The sequence below is a fragment of the Odocoileus virginianus genome, chromosome 26, assembly GCF_023699985.2.
Source record: "Odocoileus virginianus isolate 20LAN1187 ecotype Illinois chromosome 26, Ovbor_1.2, whole genome shotgun sequence".
Classification (NCBI taxonomy): domain Eukaryota; kingdom Metazoa; phylum Chordata; class Mammalia; order Artiodactyla; family Cervidae; genus Odocoileus; species Odocoileus virginianus.
Genome location: NC_069699.1, coordinates 39,289,501 through 39,302,096, shown reverse-complemented (window position 1 = coordinate 39,302,096; position 12,596 = coordinate 39,289,501). Strand labels below are relative to the sequence as shown.

Below are 12,596 nucleotides of genomic sequence, written 5' to 3'. Positions count from 1 at the left end.
TGACACAGCTCCAACCTGTATTCTGCAGCTACTAGGGACAGGCATCCCGCCAGGCTCCTCTGTCCGTGGGATTCTCCAGGCAGGAATACTGGAGTGGGTAGCCATTCCCTTCTCCAGGGAATCTTCCCAACCCAGGAATCGACCCCGGGTCTCCTGCATCGCAGGCAGACTCTTCACTGTCTGAGCTATCACGGAAGCCCCAACAGGCACTTTATATAGTCTTTTTCAAAAGTCGTACCAGTCAAACTGCCAAGTAAGTCATGAGTGTCCTCGTTTTTCTGAGATAAGGAGGCTCAGACAAGTGAGGCTCCTCTGAGAAGGCCAGCTGCCCAACCTGAGAACGTGCCGGCGATTCACGGCTTCAAGGGCGCCCCACCCTGGGAAAGGCCCGTTGGCTCTGCATCTTTGCAATTCCTGTTGGAACAGAGGAGCTGTGCCTGTGTGTACACATGGAGAGGAGCTCAGGAAGAGATATGCAAACAGTGACCAAAGACAGCAACCCCAGTGGCAGCTGCTTCTCCTGGGTGAGACTGGCACGTCTGATATCGGCTGGCCTGGCATGACTTCAGGCGGGCAGTGGCCAGCCTGTATGGGGGCTGGCAGATGCACTGAAGCAGACAGACAGATGGACAGACTGGAGCAAACACTGGGAAAACACTCCTCACAGCCGTGCTTGGCCTGGGTGTGACCACCTCACTGACCTCACCCCTCACCACCAGCTCCTGCCCTCTCCTTTACCCACTCCACCCTCCTCTTAGATCCCACAGGGTGCCAAACACTTCCCCCCATTCCACTCTTACCCTGACAACACTGGTTTGCACATTTCATCTCAGAGAAGTCTGCTCTGACTTCTGAGCTATCTCCTGCATGGCACATGTCAAAACTGTGTTGCAACAACTATCCATTCAAGTTCTCTCTGACTTTCTGGCTAGAACCATATGTCTTTTGCTGTCATGTCTGGTTAGTCATTACATCCTTGTACCTGACATGCAGAAGGTGCTCAATTAATGCCTATTGAGGGAAGCATCTGGATGGATACTCTTGCACCATCTCTCTTCCAGCCATGGACTCAGGATGCACCACTGAGGCTGCAGAGTGGGGGTGGGGAGCACAAATTTTGTAGCCACACTGTCCTAGAGAGCAGTTTAATCTCTCAGTGCCTTGCTTCCTCATCTGAAAAGTGGGAGCAGTACTGATGCCTTGTGATATGAAGAGTAATATGAAGGCGATATGAAGAGTTAAATATGTTGTTACCTAGACAGTACTTAGCACAGAGCCTGGCTAAGTACATCCTGTGACCTGTGATGTCGCTCAGTCATGTCCGACTCTTTGCAACCCCATGGACTGTAGCCTACCAGGCTCCTTAGTCCATGAAATTTTCCAGGCAAGAGTACTGGAGCGGGCTGGCATTTCCTTCTCCAGGGCTAAGTACATAGTAGGTGCTTATTTTATGCTTTAGTGATTATCATTATTTTAGTGATTATCATTATTATTATCATCTCTAGACAAAGAGAACTGCAGGGAAAAACAGGGGAGATTCAGAAACTATCACTCCAATTTTATAGAGGAGAAAATTGAGGCTTAGTGAAAGGAAGGGACTAGGCTGACATTACACAGCTAGGAAATCTCTCAAGACCATATACCTTTGTTGCATCTTTTCAAGTAATTATCTTCAGAGAAAAATGAAAGGTGAGGCAAAGAACAACACTCCTTCCTTCTTCACTCATTCTTAAAATATCTGTGTGGCTCACAGTTGATGGTCAAATGTATCTTCTGAAGGAACAGATGAGTGCATGAATGAATAAACATCAAGGAGTCCCTGTGGCTAAGGAACAAACGCGCTGGCTTGCATGTCCCCCATCTCCTTGTGCCCAGATGTAACTAACCAATCATGGCATAGCTTTGCACTGAGCCTGAGTCTAACTTCAGAATCCTTATCACAGTTCACTATCCATGCATCAGACTTGGTTCCTCAGATGAAATCTGCTACCTTCCTGAGTCTGATCTCAGAAGTCTCTGATTGTGCAGTTTCCTTCTTCCTCTCCTTTCATGCCTCTCACTCAGGCTCTCTCATTCCTCATTTTCTACCTACCCTGTTCCCATGTTTCTCTCAGTAATGCAGACCCAGAGGTATAGCCCTTTCCATTTTGGTGGAAACATACCTGAGGGCTCACGGCTCCCTCTTCCCTGCTTCAGTGCAGAAGGTGAGATGCCTGGCTGGAGCCTTGGGTCCCTGACTCTGCCAACCACCGCCTTGGATCAGCCTGACGGGGTTGGGGTCTCTGTGGGGGGTCCTCTAGATGCGGCCAGTCCAGAGGGAGGACAGAGTGACTCAGAGGCACCTCGGGTGGCCAGCTCCTCCTGGCCCTGCCCAGGCTCTGCCCTCTTTTGAAGAGGCCTGCCATAAAAGTTCCCTGCCCTGTTAAACAATCTCACCAGGAAAGAGGAAGTTGATCCCAGGGCTGAGTAGGAAGAAAAGAGTCTAAAATCTTGTATGGTTGAGGAGCCACCTAGAGCACTGGCTCGGCTGGGCTGTAGCTATGAGTATCTATTCCACGGAGGAGATTTGGGTGACGATTTGGGCAACTTAATCAGGAATGAAATACTGCAATCATTGCCTGAAAAACTGAAACAAAACACAAAAAGACAATTTCTAACAAACAAAAGTCCAGGACCAGATGGCGCCACAGGAGAATTATATTAAGCATTTAGAGATGAGGTAACACCTATCCTTCTCAAACACTTTCAAAAAATTGCAGAAGGAAGGAAGGAAAACTCCTAAACTCATTCCATGAGGCCACCATCACCCTGATACCAAAACCAGACAAAGATATCACAAAAAAAGAAAATTACCGGCCAGTATCACTGATGAACATAAATGCAAAAATCATCAACAAAATACTAGCAAACTGAATCCAACAATATGTGAATCATACACCATGATCAACTGGAATTTATCCCAGGCATGCAAGGATTCTTCAATATACTCAAATCAATCAATGTGATACACCATCTTAACAAACTGAAGAATAAGAAACATATGATCATCTCAATATATGTAGGAAAAGTTTTTGACACAACTCAACACCAATTTATGATAAAAAACTCTCCAGAAAGTGAGCATACAGGAGCCTATCTCAACATAATAAAGGCCATATATGAGAAACCCGTAGCAGACAGTATTCTCAATAGTGAAAACCTGAAGGCATTTCCTCTAAGATCAGGAATAAGATAAGAGTGTGTACTCTTGCCATTATTATTCATTGCCATGGCAATGAGAGGGGAAAAAAAATTAAAAGAATCCAAATAGGAAAACAAGTAAAACTGTCAAGGTTTGCAGACAACATAATACTATACATAAAAAATCCTAAAGATGCCACCAGAAAGCTACTAGAGCTCATCAATTAATTTAGTAAAGTCACAGGATACAGAATTAATACATAGAAATCTCTTGCATTCCTAGACACTAATAATGAAAGATCAGAAAGAGAAATGGAGGAAACAATCTAATTTACTATTGCAACAAAAAGAAAATAAAGGTCCATTGACAGAGAAATGGATAAAAAAGATGTGGTACATATACAATGGAATATCACTCAGTCATAAAAAATTTTGAATGAAATAATGCCATTTGCAGCAACATGGATGGACCCAGAGATTGTCATCCTGAGTGAAGTCAGTCAGACAAAGAGAAATATCACATTACTCACACGTGGAATCTAATTTAAAAATTATACAAATGAACATATTTACAAAACAGACACAGATTTACAGATATTGAGAGTAAACTTATGATTACCAGAGGGGAAACGTGCAGTGGTGGGGGCTTAGAATGTACACACACACACACACACACACACACACAAATATATACAAGATAACCAACAAGACCTATTGTATAGCACAGGGAATTCTACTGAATATTCTGTGATAACCTATATAGAAAAGAACCTAAAAAAGAATGAATGTATGTATAACTGAGTCACTTAGCTGTAATCTGAACCCAAGACAACACTGTAAATCAACTATTCTCCAATAAAATTAAAATTAAAAAAAACAAACAAACCCACAAGAGGACAACATTCTTCCAAACAAACCACCCCATGCTGACATGTCCTCAGGGGGGATGGCAGAGTGAGTCAGCGATGGCGCTTGCATCAGCTGTGGATGGGGGCTGAAGAGCAACCTGAGAGAAGGTGAACCTGGGGGAGGGGACACAGCCAGACAGTGGGTGGGGGAAGGGGGCAAAGAAGAAGGGGTCAGAGTCAACCTTAAGACAGTAAGCACAGATGATGGAGAGGGATCTCCTCGATCACAAGCGAGGAAAAAGGGGAGAGGAAGCGGTCTGGGGAAAAGACTCTGGATTTGGTTCAGGGCATATCAAGTTAGAAGTTAAAGCTGGTGAAACGAGGAAACCAGAATTGAAAGAGACACATGTTCCCCAATGTTCATTGCAGCACTGTTTACTATAGCCAGGGCATGGAAGCAACCTAGATGTCCATCAGCAGACAAATGGGTAAGAAAGCTGTGGTACATATACACAATGGAATATTACTCAGCCATTAAAAAGAATACATTTGAATCAGTTCTAATGAGGTGGATCAAACTGGAGCCTATTATACAGAGTGAAGTAAGCCAGAAAGGAAAACACCAATACAGTATACTAACACATATATATAGAATTTAGAAAGATGGTAACAATGACCTTATATGCGAGACAGCAAAAGAGACACAGATGTATAGAAGAGTCTTTTGGACTCTGTGGGAGAAGGTGAGGGTGGGATGATCTGAGAGAATAGCATTGAAACATGTATATTATATGTGAAACGAGTCGCCAGTCCAGGTTCGATGCATGAGACGGTGCTCAGGGCTGGTGCGCTGGGATGACCCTGAGGCATGGGATGGGGAGGGAGGTGGGAGGGGGCTTCAGGATGGGGGACACATGTACACCCGTGGCTCATTCATGTGGATGTATGGCAAAAACCACCACAATATTAGAAAGTAATTAAGTTCCAATTAAAAAAAAAAAAGCTGGTGGAAGAAGGAGGGAGGAGGGCAGAGGAGAGCCAGCCCACGGCCGGACTTCAGCACTGCAGTGTTTGTCACCTCTCTCTCCCACTGTCGACTCCAGGTGCATTGAGAGGGACTCAGTGTCCCCCACTCCCAATCCAGCACCCCCAGGCTTTTCCCCTTAGGCTGAGTCCTTTCCCAGGAGGCATCCCTGGGGGCTTCCTCACTTGTTTGCCGTCTGGCTGTGGGTCTGCTCCTCCCTCCTCTTCTCCTCTCCCCTGCCTGGTCAGTTCTGTGGACGACGAGTGCCTTTTCATTTAGACCTGACCTCCAATGTCACCTCCTCAGGGAAGCCCTCTGTCCCTGCTTCACAAAGTGAAAAAGCAGTGAATAACCCAAGACAGCAAAAGCAGGAAAACTTTTTTCTGAAGGTAGGCAGGGAAGGCCTCCATGAAGAGGAAACACTGAGTATCTGCACTAGCACAAGTATCCCGTTTGTGCTGAGTTAGACTTGATGAATTTAGCAGCCTTAAATAAGACACATTATCTTACAGATTCTGAAGTAGGTCAGAAGTCTGACACAGGACTCATTGGGCTAAAATCCAAGCATTGGCAGGACTGTGTTCTCTTGTGATACATCTTCTAATTCTCTAATTCCCTCTTGCCTACATTGAGCCCACCCTGATGCTCTGGGGTCATTTCCCCCTGTTATGACCAGCTGATTAGCAACGTTCATTCCATGTGCAACTTTAATTTCCTTTCGCCATGTAACAAATGTCATATCCACAGGCTTCAGGTTTTAAGGCACAAGGGTCATTATTCTATTAATCACGGGCCCAAAACTATTTTATTTATGGTACTTAAAACTGCCTGAAAAGATATTTCCTGAATAGGTATTTACCTGTCACCTGTCTCACTCTCCTGGAAAGTGAACCCCACGAGGGCAGGGGCCTTGTGCTGCTGCTAGAACAGGGCCTGGTGCTCAGTAGGTGTGCAGTTCAGGTTTGCACAGTGAATGGGGAAATTCATGAATGAGCAAGTGCATGATCATCTCTGCAATGGTGTCTACAGACAGCACTGGCCCGAGGACAGGAGCTGCAACTCCGCACTCTAGCCTGAGCCCAGCAGCCTCCCAAGAGCTCTGGGAGGAAGGGAAGGCTCTGCGCAGCTGCCCTGCGGGCTTCATGTCTTGGAGAAGTTAACAACAATTGTGAAGTCACCCTCCAAGGGGACGTTCTCCCCTGTGTTTGCTCAGAGAGGAACCAGCCGGGGCTGGGCACTGGTGGTGCTCCCTGCACGTGCCGGGGGCGGGCGGAGAACGTGTGACCGACAGCCCTGAGCGTTCCCCACTCCGCTCTGCACCCGCTGGACCCCTGGGGGAGGGTCCTCCCCCTTCCAAGCCTTGGCTTCCCCTCTGTGAAGTGGGATAGTCCCTGTGTCACGGGCCGGTTATGAGAGTGACGTCAGAAGAGAGCATGTTTGACGGCCCGGTCCTTCGTGGGCGCTCAGTGAACGATTACTCTGCCGGCTCCGTACTGGCTAACGTCGTGGGTGAACCCGACTTCCCCGAGAGGGGCCGGGGATGCCTTCTCTTGTGTCTCAGGTGACAGTGCTGAAGGAGTGGGGTCAGTGTCCTGTCTGGATACGGGGCTGGCGGGAGGGCTTGAAAGGGCGGCGCCTGGTGTCTGTCAGCCGATTCACTTCCGCGCCGAATGTTGGGGCCGGTGCTGTCCCGGCCGCCCGTCCCGTGGGTGACCGTCCCCCTTCCCTCCCCACCGCCCCTCCCAGGGTGGACAGGCTCAGGGTGCTGGCTCTTCCGCCAGCCACATGTGCGCACGCAGCGGAGTGACTGCAGCTCAACAGCTTCTCTTACTTAATTATAGAAAAATTTAGCTCCAGCATGAAAATTCTGGAAAACATTGAGCAGCAGAAAGGGAAAAACACCAGACAACTATAACTTTCCCAGGGCTACTCTGGTATTCCGGCGGTTAAGACTTTGCCTTAAGATGCAGGGGCTGTGGCTCTGATCCCTGGTGGGGAATCCTATATGCCTCCTGGCCAGAAAAAATCAACACGTGAAACAGAAGCAATATTGTAACCAATCCAGTTAAAGACTTAAAAAAAAAAGTCCACATCAAAAAAAATCTTTATGGAAAGTATAACCTTCCTTTGGGGATGATGTTAATACTTTGGGGGAGGCTCCCCCCCCCCCTCCGCCCCCACCTTGGTTGTATAATAAAAGTTCTCTTGGGCATCCAGTTTGTTGTACCCTTCTCTTCTCACTTATCATTGTAGCTAAAGCATTTCCCACATCACTGAAAACTTACAGATGTGATTTCTTTATGACCATGTGGTATAAAGCGCTTTCTTCATTGACCCTTCACAACTGCTGGGTTTTTTGATTGTGTGTGTGTGTATCTGTGTGGTTATAAGTACACTGCAGTGAATTTTTTTTTGCAGGCACATTTTGTGACCTTTGTCCACCTTTATTTCCTTTTTTTAATGGGACCAATAATTCCAGCCCTCCTACGTTACAAGGTTTTATGAGGCAAAAAGGAGAAAACGGTTGCCAAGCTGCTTTCAAAACCATGGAGCAAAGAGCCAACTAAATTGGAAGACCAGATTTTTGACCGCTGCCTCCTCAAGCATGACATCTACGCGCGCGCGCGTGTGTGTGTGTGTGTGTGTGTGTGTGTGTGTGTGTGCGCGCGCACGCGCGCGCAATCAGATGTGTGTGGGACTAGGAGTAATAGAACAGCACCAGCATTTGTGGAGTATGTACTATCTTCCAGGTGCTCCATTTAACAAAGCACATGTGTTACCCTAATTCACCCTAACAACAAATGAAGAAACAGGCACAGAGAAGTTAAGTAACTTGTCCATGGTGACACAGCTAGGAAGTAGGAAGCTCAGGATGGTCATACACACACACACACACCACACACACACACCCCTCTGAATGCTGCAGGCAGCAATTAGAGTCCCACAACACTGCAACAGTACCTTCCCTGGGCTTCAGAACACCTGGAAGCTTGCAGCATTTCTTGAAATGAGGTGTTTTTGTTTTTGTTTAAAAAAAATCAGGCGTGGATGGCCCAGTGCTCCTGGCAGGCAGGCAGACTAATCTGACGATTATTTCCCCAGAGATGGGGAGTCTCTGAATTAGAATGCTTCATTCAGAGGGAACAGCCGAGAGGAGCAGACACCACCCCTGGCCTGTCTGAACATCAGTGCCTGTGTGCATGTGTGTGCATACAAATGTGGGTCCCTCTGTGTGTGTGACTGTGTTTCTTGGGTACTCACGAGCCTGTGTGTGTGTGCCCACAGGGGTACCCAGATGTGCATGCTTGTATAGGCTGTGTTTGGCCTCCTGGCTGCCCACAGACAGAAGAGGTAGCCTTACCAATGAGATGATGTCCACCACACCGATTTTCCTAGTTCTAATCTTGGAGAAGGAAATGGAGCAGGACCCAGGCAGGGATTTCTCTGTACCCACTTCAGCATCAGATCAGCAGCGTTTTTCACAGCAACCATGGGCCTTGATAACAAAAGGAAGCCAGGTGTGCACCGCCATGAAAGGAGAAAAGCAGAGTGTTACTGCGCCAAGCGGCGCCATCAATACATTACCGACAATTGACAGTTTTCCTCACCCTCGTTAATCGAGCAAATTCAGTCGGGCCAGGTGCGCCCTGTGCCTTGATCTGCTGGTGGAATAAAATCAGTGTGTTGGCATGAGAGACACAGCTGACGATGGAATACTAATCGGGTCAGAAGTGTCTTTCACGGGCATTAATAATTCACCCTCCACTCATTTCTTACAGTGCTGCTGCTGCTGCTCCGCACGTCTGCAGTGGCAACGACAGTGGGGAAGGAAGTCTTTCTGTCGATGCAAGGACTGGAGCTGGCAGCTGGGGCGGAAGCTCTGGGGCTCAGAGGCCTGGGGCACCCGCGGCCCAGCCAAGCTGTCCACGGTGTGAGGCTGCTGCTCTTGGGTTGGCGGGGAGGGGACAGAGTGGCTGAATCAGGTCAGAAGTCTGACAGGGATCTCACTGAGCAAAAATCAAGGTGTCACCGAGAAGGGTGGTACGGGGGAGGTGGGAGGGCGTCTCACGAGGGAGGGGACATGTGTGTACTTGTCGCTGATTCACTTTGTTACAGAGCAGAAACCAACACAGCACTGTCAAGCAACTGTCCTCCAATTAAAAATAAATTAAAAAAAGAAAAACAATAATAACACTAATAATATCGGACAATTGAAAACAGGCAAGGTGTCACAGGGCTGCATTCTTTTCTGCAGGCTCCAGGGGAAAATTGGTTCCCTTCCCTTTTCTAGTTTCTAGAGGTCACTCAGCTTTCTTGGCTTGCGACTCTTCTTCACATCCTTTCTCTGCCTCTCCCTGCCTTCCTTTTCCATTTTTAAGGACCCCTGTGACTACGCGGGGCCCATGTGGGTAATTCAGGATAATTTCCCGATTTTAAGGTCAGCTGGCCAGTAACCCAAATTCCACCTACAGCCTTAATCACCTTTAGCATGCAACCTACAGTGTGGTTTAGTGTTAGCCACTCGGTTGCGTCCCACTCTTTGCGACCCCGTGGACTGCAGCCCATCAGACTTCTCTGTCTATGGGATTCTCCAGGCAAGAATACTGGAGTGGCTTGCCATGCCCTCCTCGAGGGCACCTTCCCAACGCAGGAATTGAACCCTGGTCTTCCGCATTGTGGGCAGATTCTTTACCATCTGAGCCACCAGGGAAGTCCAGCATGCCACCGAACATACTCATAATGTTTGCAATGAGAAAATCACTTCAAATGTTTTAAGAGTTATAAAAGTAATGTTTGCTTATGGTGAAATACTCAGAACAGAGCAGAGTGCTAATAAATAATCCTTTAAATACTCACTGTCCACAATTTCTATGTACCTTTCTAGAATTTTCTATGCACATACAACCATCTATATATGTGTCTCTCTTGTCCTCTGTTTCTCCTATCTTTCCTTTTCTGCTCCTCTGTTTCTCTTTCTGCCTGCTATCCAAGCAGTCATCCATCAATCCACCCAAGCCTTCAACTGGTATGAATTTCATTCCACACTATGGGTATAAGAAATGTCACATTTCTGTATTTTTCTAAATCAAGTTAAATCTCACTCCAAACCTCCACTTGTCAGGGTGGTGAGAACTTTAATATCAATCATACTTCACCTCAGTACCAACAATAATTCTGGGACTCTGCTCATTCTTCCTGGCCGTCAAAAAATGGGAGTAGGGAGGGGCTCGGTGATATTATGGAAGCGGGGTCTGGCATCTCCTTTTCTTTCCACAGATTTGATGGGCTGGAGCTGGAGGATGAGGGAAAGGCAGTGACACATGGCGCTTGGATTTTCACATGAGCACTGGGTGGAGCCAGAGAGAGATGCCTTTTCAACCCTCATATTTCTGCAACGTCTCTTTGCTTTTTTTTTTTTTTTTAACTTTTTCTTTTGTATTGAGGTGTAACTTATTAACAGACAATGTTGTAACAGTTCAGGTGGACAGAGAAAGGACTCAGCCATACCTGTACATGTATCCATTCTTCCCCAAGGGGCTTCCCAGGTGAGTCAGCAGTAAAGAATCCACTTGCCAATGCAGGAGACACAAGAGATGCAGGTTTGATCCCTGCGTCGGGAAGATCGCCTGGAGGAGGAAATGGCAACCCACTCCAGTATTCTTGCCTGGAGAACTTCATGGACAGGGGAGCCTGGCAAGCTATAGTCCGTGGGGTAGCAAAGAGTTGGACACAGCTGAGCACACACGCATGCCTTCTCCCCCCAAACCCCCTGCCATCCAGGCTGCCACATAACAATGAGCAGAGTTCCCTGTGCTGCACAGTAGGTCCTTGTTGCTGCAACCTCCCTTTGGTACAAACCAGTGATATGCTGGTAAAGAGGCTCCCACCTCCTTCCACAAAAACCCTCAACTGTGGTGTTTGCTGATGCCTGCACTGTCAAAATTCTCACTGCATCCAAATCAAGCTATTACCAGCTTAGAAGAATCCTAAGAGTTAAAAACGAGATCCTGGAGTGGGTAAAAGCCATCTCCGGCATGCCAAACCACAACTGGATCCCAGCACATTTCTCTCTTGGGGGTAATTCACCGGGTGGCGGCCTCTCCCCTGCCCCATTAACATATACCTCTGTCTCTTTGTGTTTTCCCGTGGCCACCTGAGGTGGAAGCCACAAAGGACAGCTTACTCTCTTATTGCTGATTGCTCACAGGGAACGGTTCCATAGGTTTAGTGACAACTGTCTAATTATGTCTTAGAAGCTCATTTCAAAAAAAGCTGATAGATCAATTAGTGCAATTAATAGGTCTTTATAGAGCATGTAGGAAAACCTTGGCTGTCATAAAAGAGCCTCCATCTAGAGAGTATGTTCTAACCGGACCTGCTGTGAAGGGCGAGAGGCAGGAACTGCAGCCCAGGGGTGAGCACAGGGTCGCTCCTGAACCTGCCGGCCCAGGCCTGCCTTGGGAATTACCTTGGAAGATGTTCCTTTAGAACCTCAGCCTCCATGTGTTCCAGGTCAGACCCATCGGTGTCCTCCACAGACCAGGTTCTCTGTGGATTTTCCCACTCCGGTTGAACACACCACCGTTATCCTGCTGTCTCAGGCTCGAGACTGTGGAGGTGACTTTGGCCCAGCTCTCTTCCTCTCGTCCCCCACACAGACTGCACGTGTTGCTACTCAGAACTTCGAGTCTCCAGCAGGTGTCACCGGGTCTGCTCTGCTTCCAATCCTTGGCAACCCATGCTTCCTACACGGCCTGTGGGGCCCTGGAAGGCACCCCCACCTCTTTAGCTTCATCTCATGTCACCAGCCCTTGCTGCTCTTGTTCCAGGAAAGAGAGTATTGGATTCCTCCAAGTTCCCAAGTTCTCTTGCCTTTCTACTTTCTGTTTTCCCTGCATGGAACACTCTTTCCTATAGGATTAGTCATGCTCGGTTAGGGTATGTGGTGATAATAAATTAACCCACGAATTTCAGTCATTTAATGCACTGAAGTGTATGTCCCACTCCTGTGAGGTGCAGTTGGGATGGGTGGTCCTTCTCCATCTAGAGAAGTGACATCTAAGGTCACCGTGCAAAGGGACGGCTGGATGAAGCATCTGGCACTTCGCTGACTCAGCCTGGAAGTGTCAAAGGTCACTTTCTCTCCCCATCTATTGGTCAGAACTGGTCACATGGCCCTAATCTAACTGCGAGGCAAGCTGGGTAATGTAGGGGAGCACATGGATGCCCGGTGAGCACCACTGCTTGCTGCCGCACTCGCCTCCTTCCTCTGACCCACTCTTCCGGTCATGAAAAGTCACTTCTACCATGTTCGCCCTGAGGGGAATTCAGGACAAAGAAAAATAGGATACTGGCCCTAAAGAGTAAAGATGCCTATCAAAGGAATAATTTCAATGAGCCCAGACACTTGAATCTTCCCACAGACAAGCACAAAAGTCATTGACTTGAGATGTCTGTTTTCATGTGATTACTAGTAATCTTTTGATGTTCAACTATACTTTTTAATTTTTATTTTTTTCAGCAAAATTCCTATATATCCTGGG

The 12,596-nt window shown here is 47.5% G+C and overlaps 1 protein-coding gene across 3 annotated transcripts in view; it reads right to left on the bottom strand.

The window, feature by feature from the left end:
• Positions 1 to 8,545, bottom strand: part of FAM3D (FAM3 metabolism regulating signaling molecule D) — a 46,805-nt gene extending 38,260 nt beyond the window's left edge. For 2 of the 3 annotated variants that reach the window (XM_070455824.1, XM_070455826.1), the window contains exon 1: positions 2,163 to 2,310. The gene's annotated coding sequence lies outside the window, so the exon portion shown is untranslated. Of the gene's footprint in view, positions 1 to 2,162; positions 2,311 to 8,413 lie in introns of those variants that run through there. The other variant, XM_070455825.1, reaches the window with a different exon arrangement.
• Between the last annotated feature and the right edge of the window lie 4,051 nt (positions 8,546 to 12,596).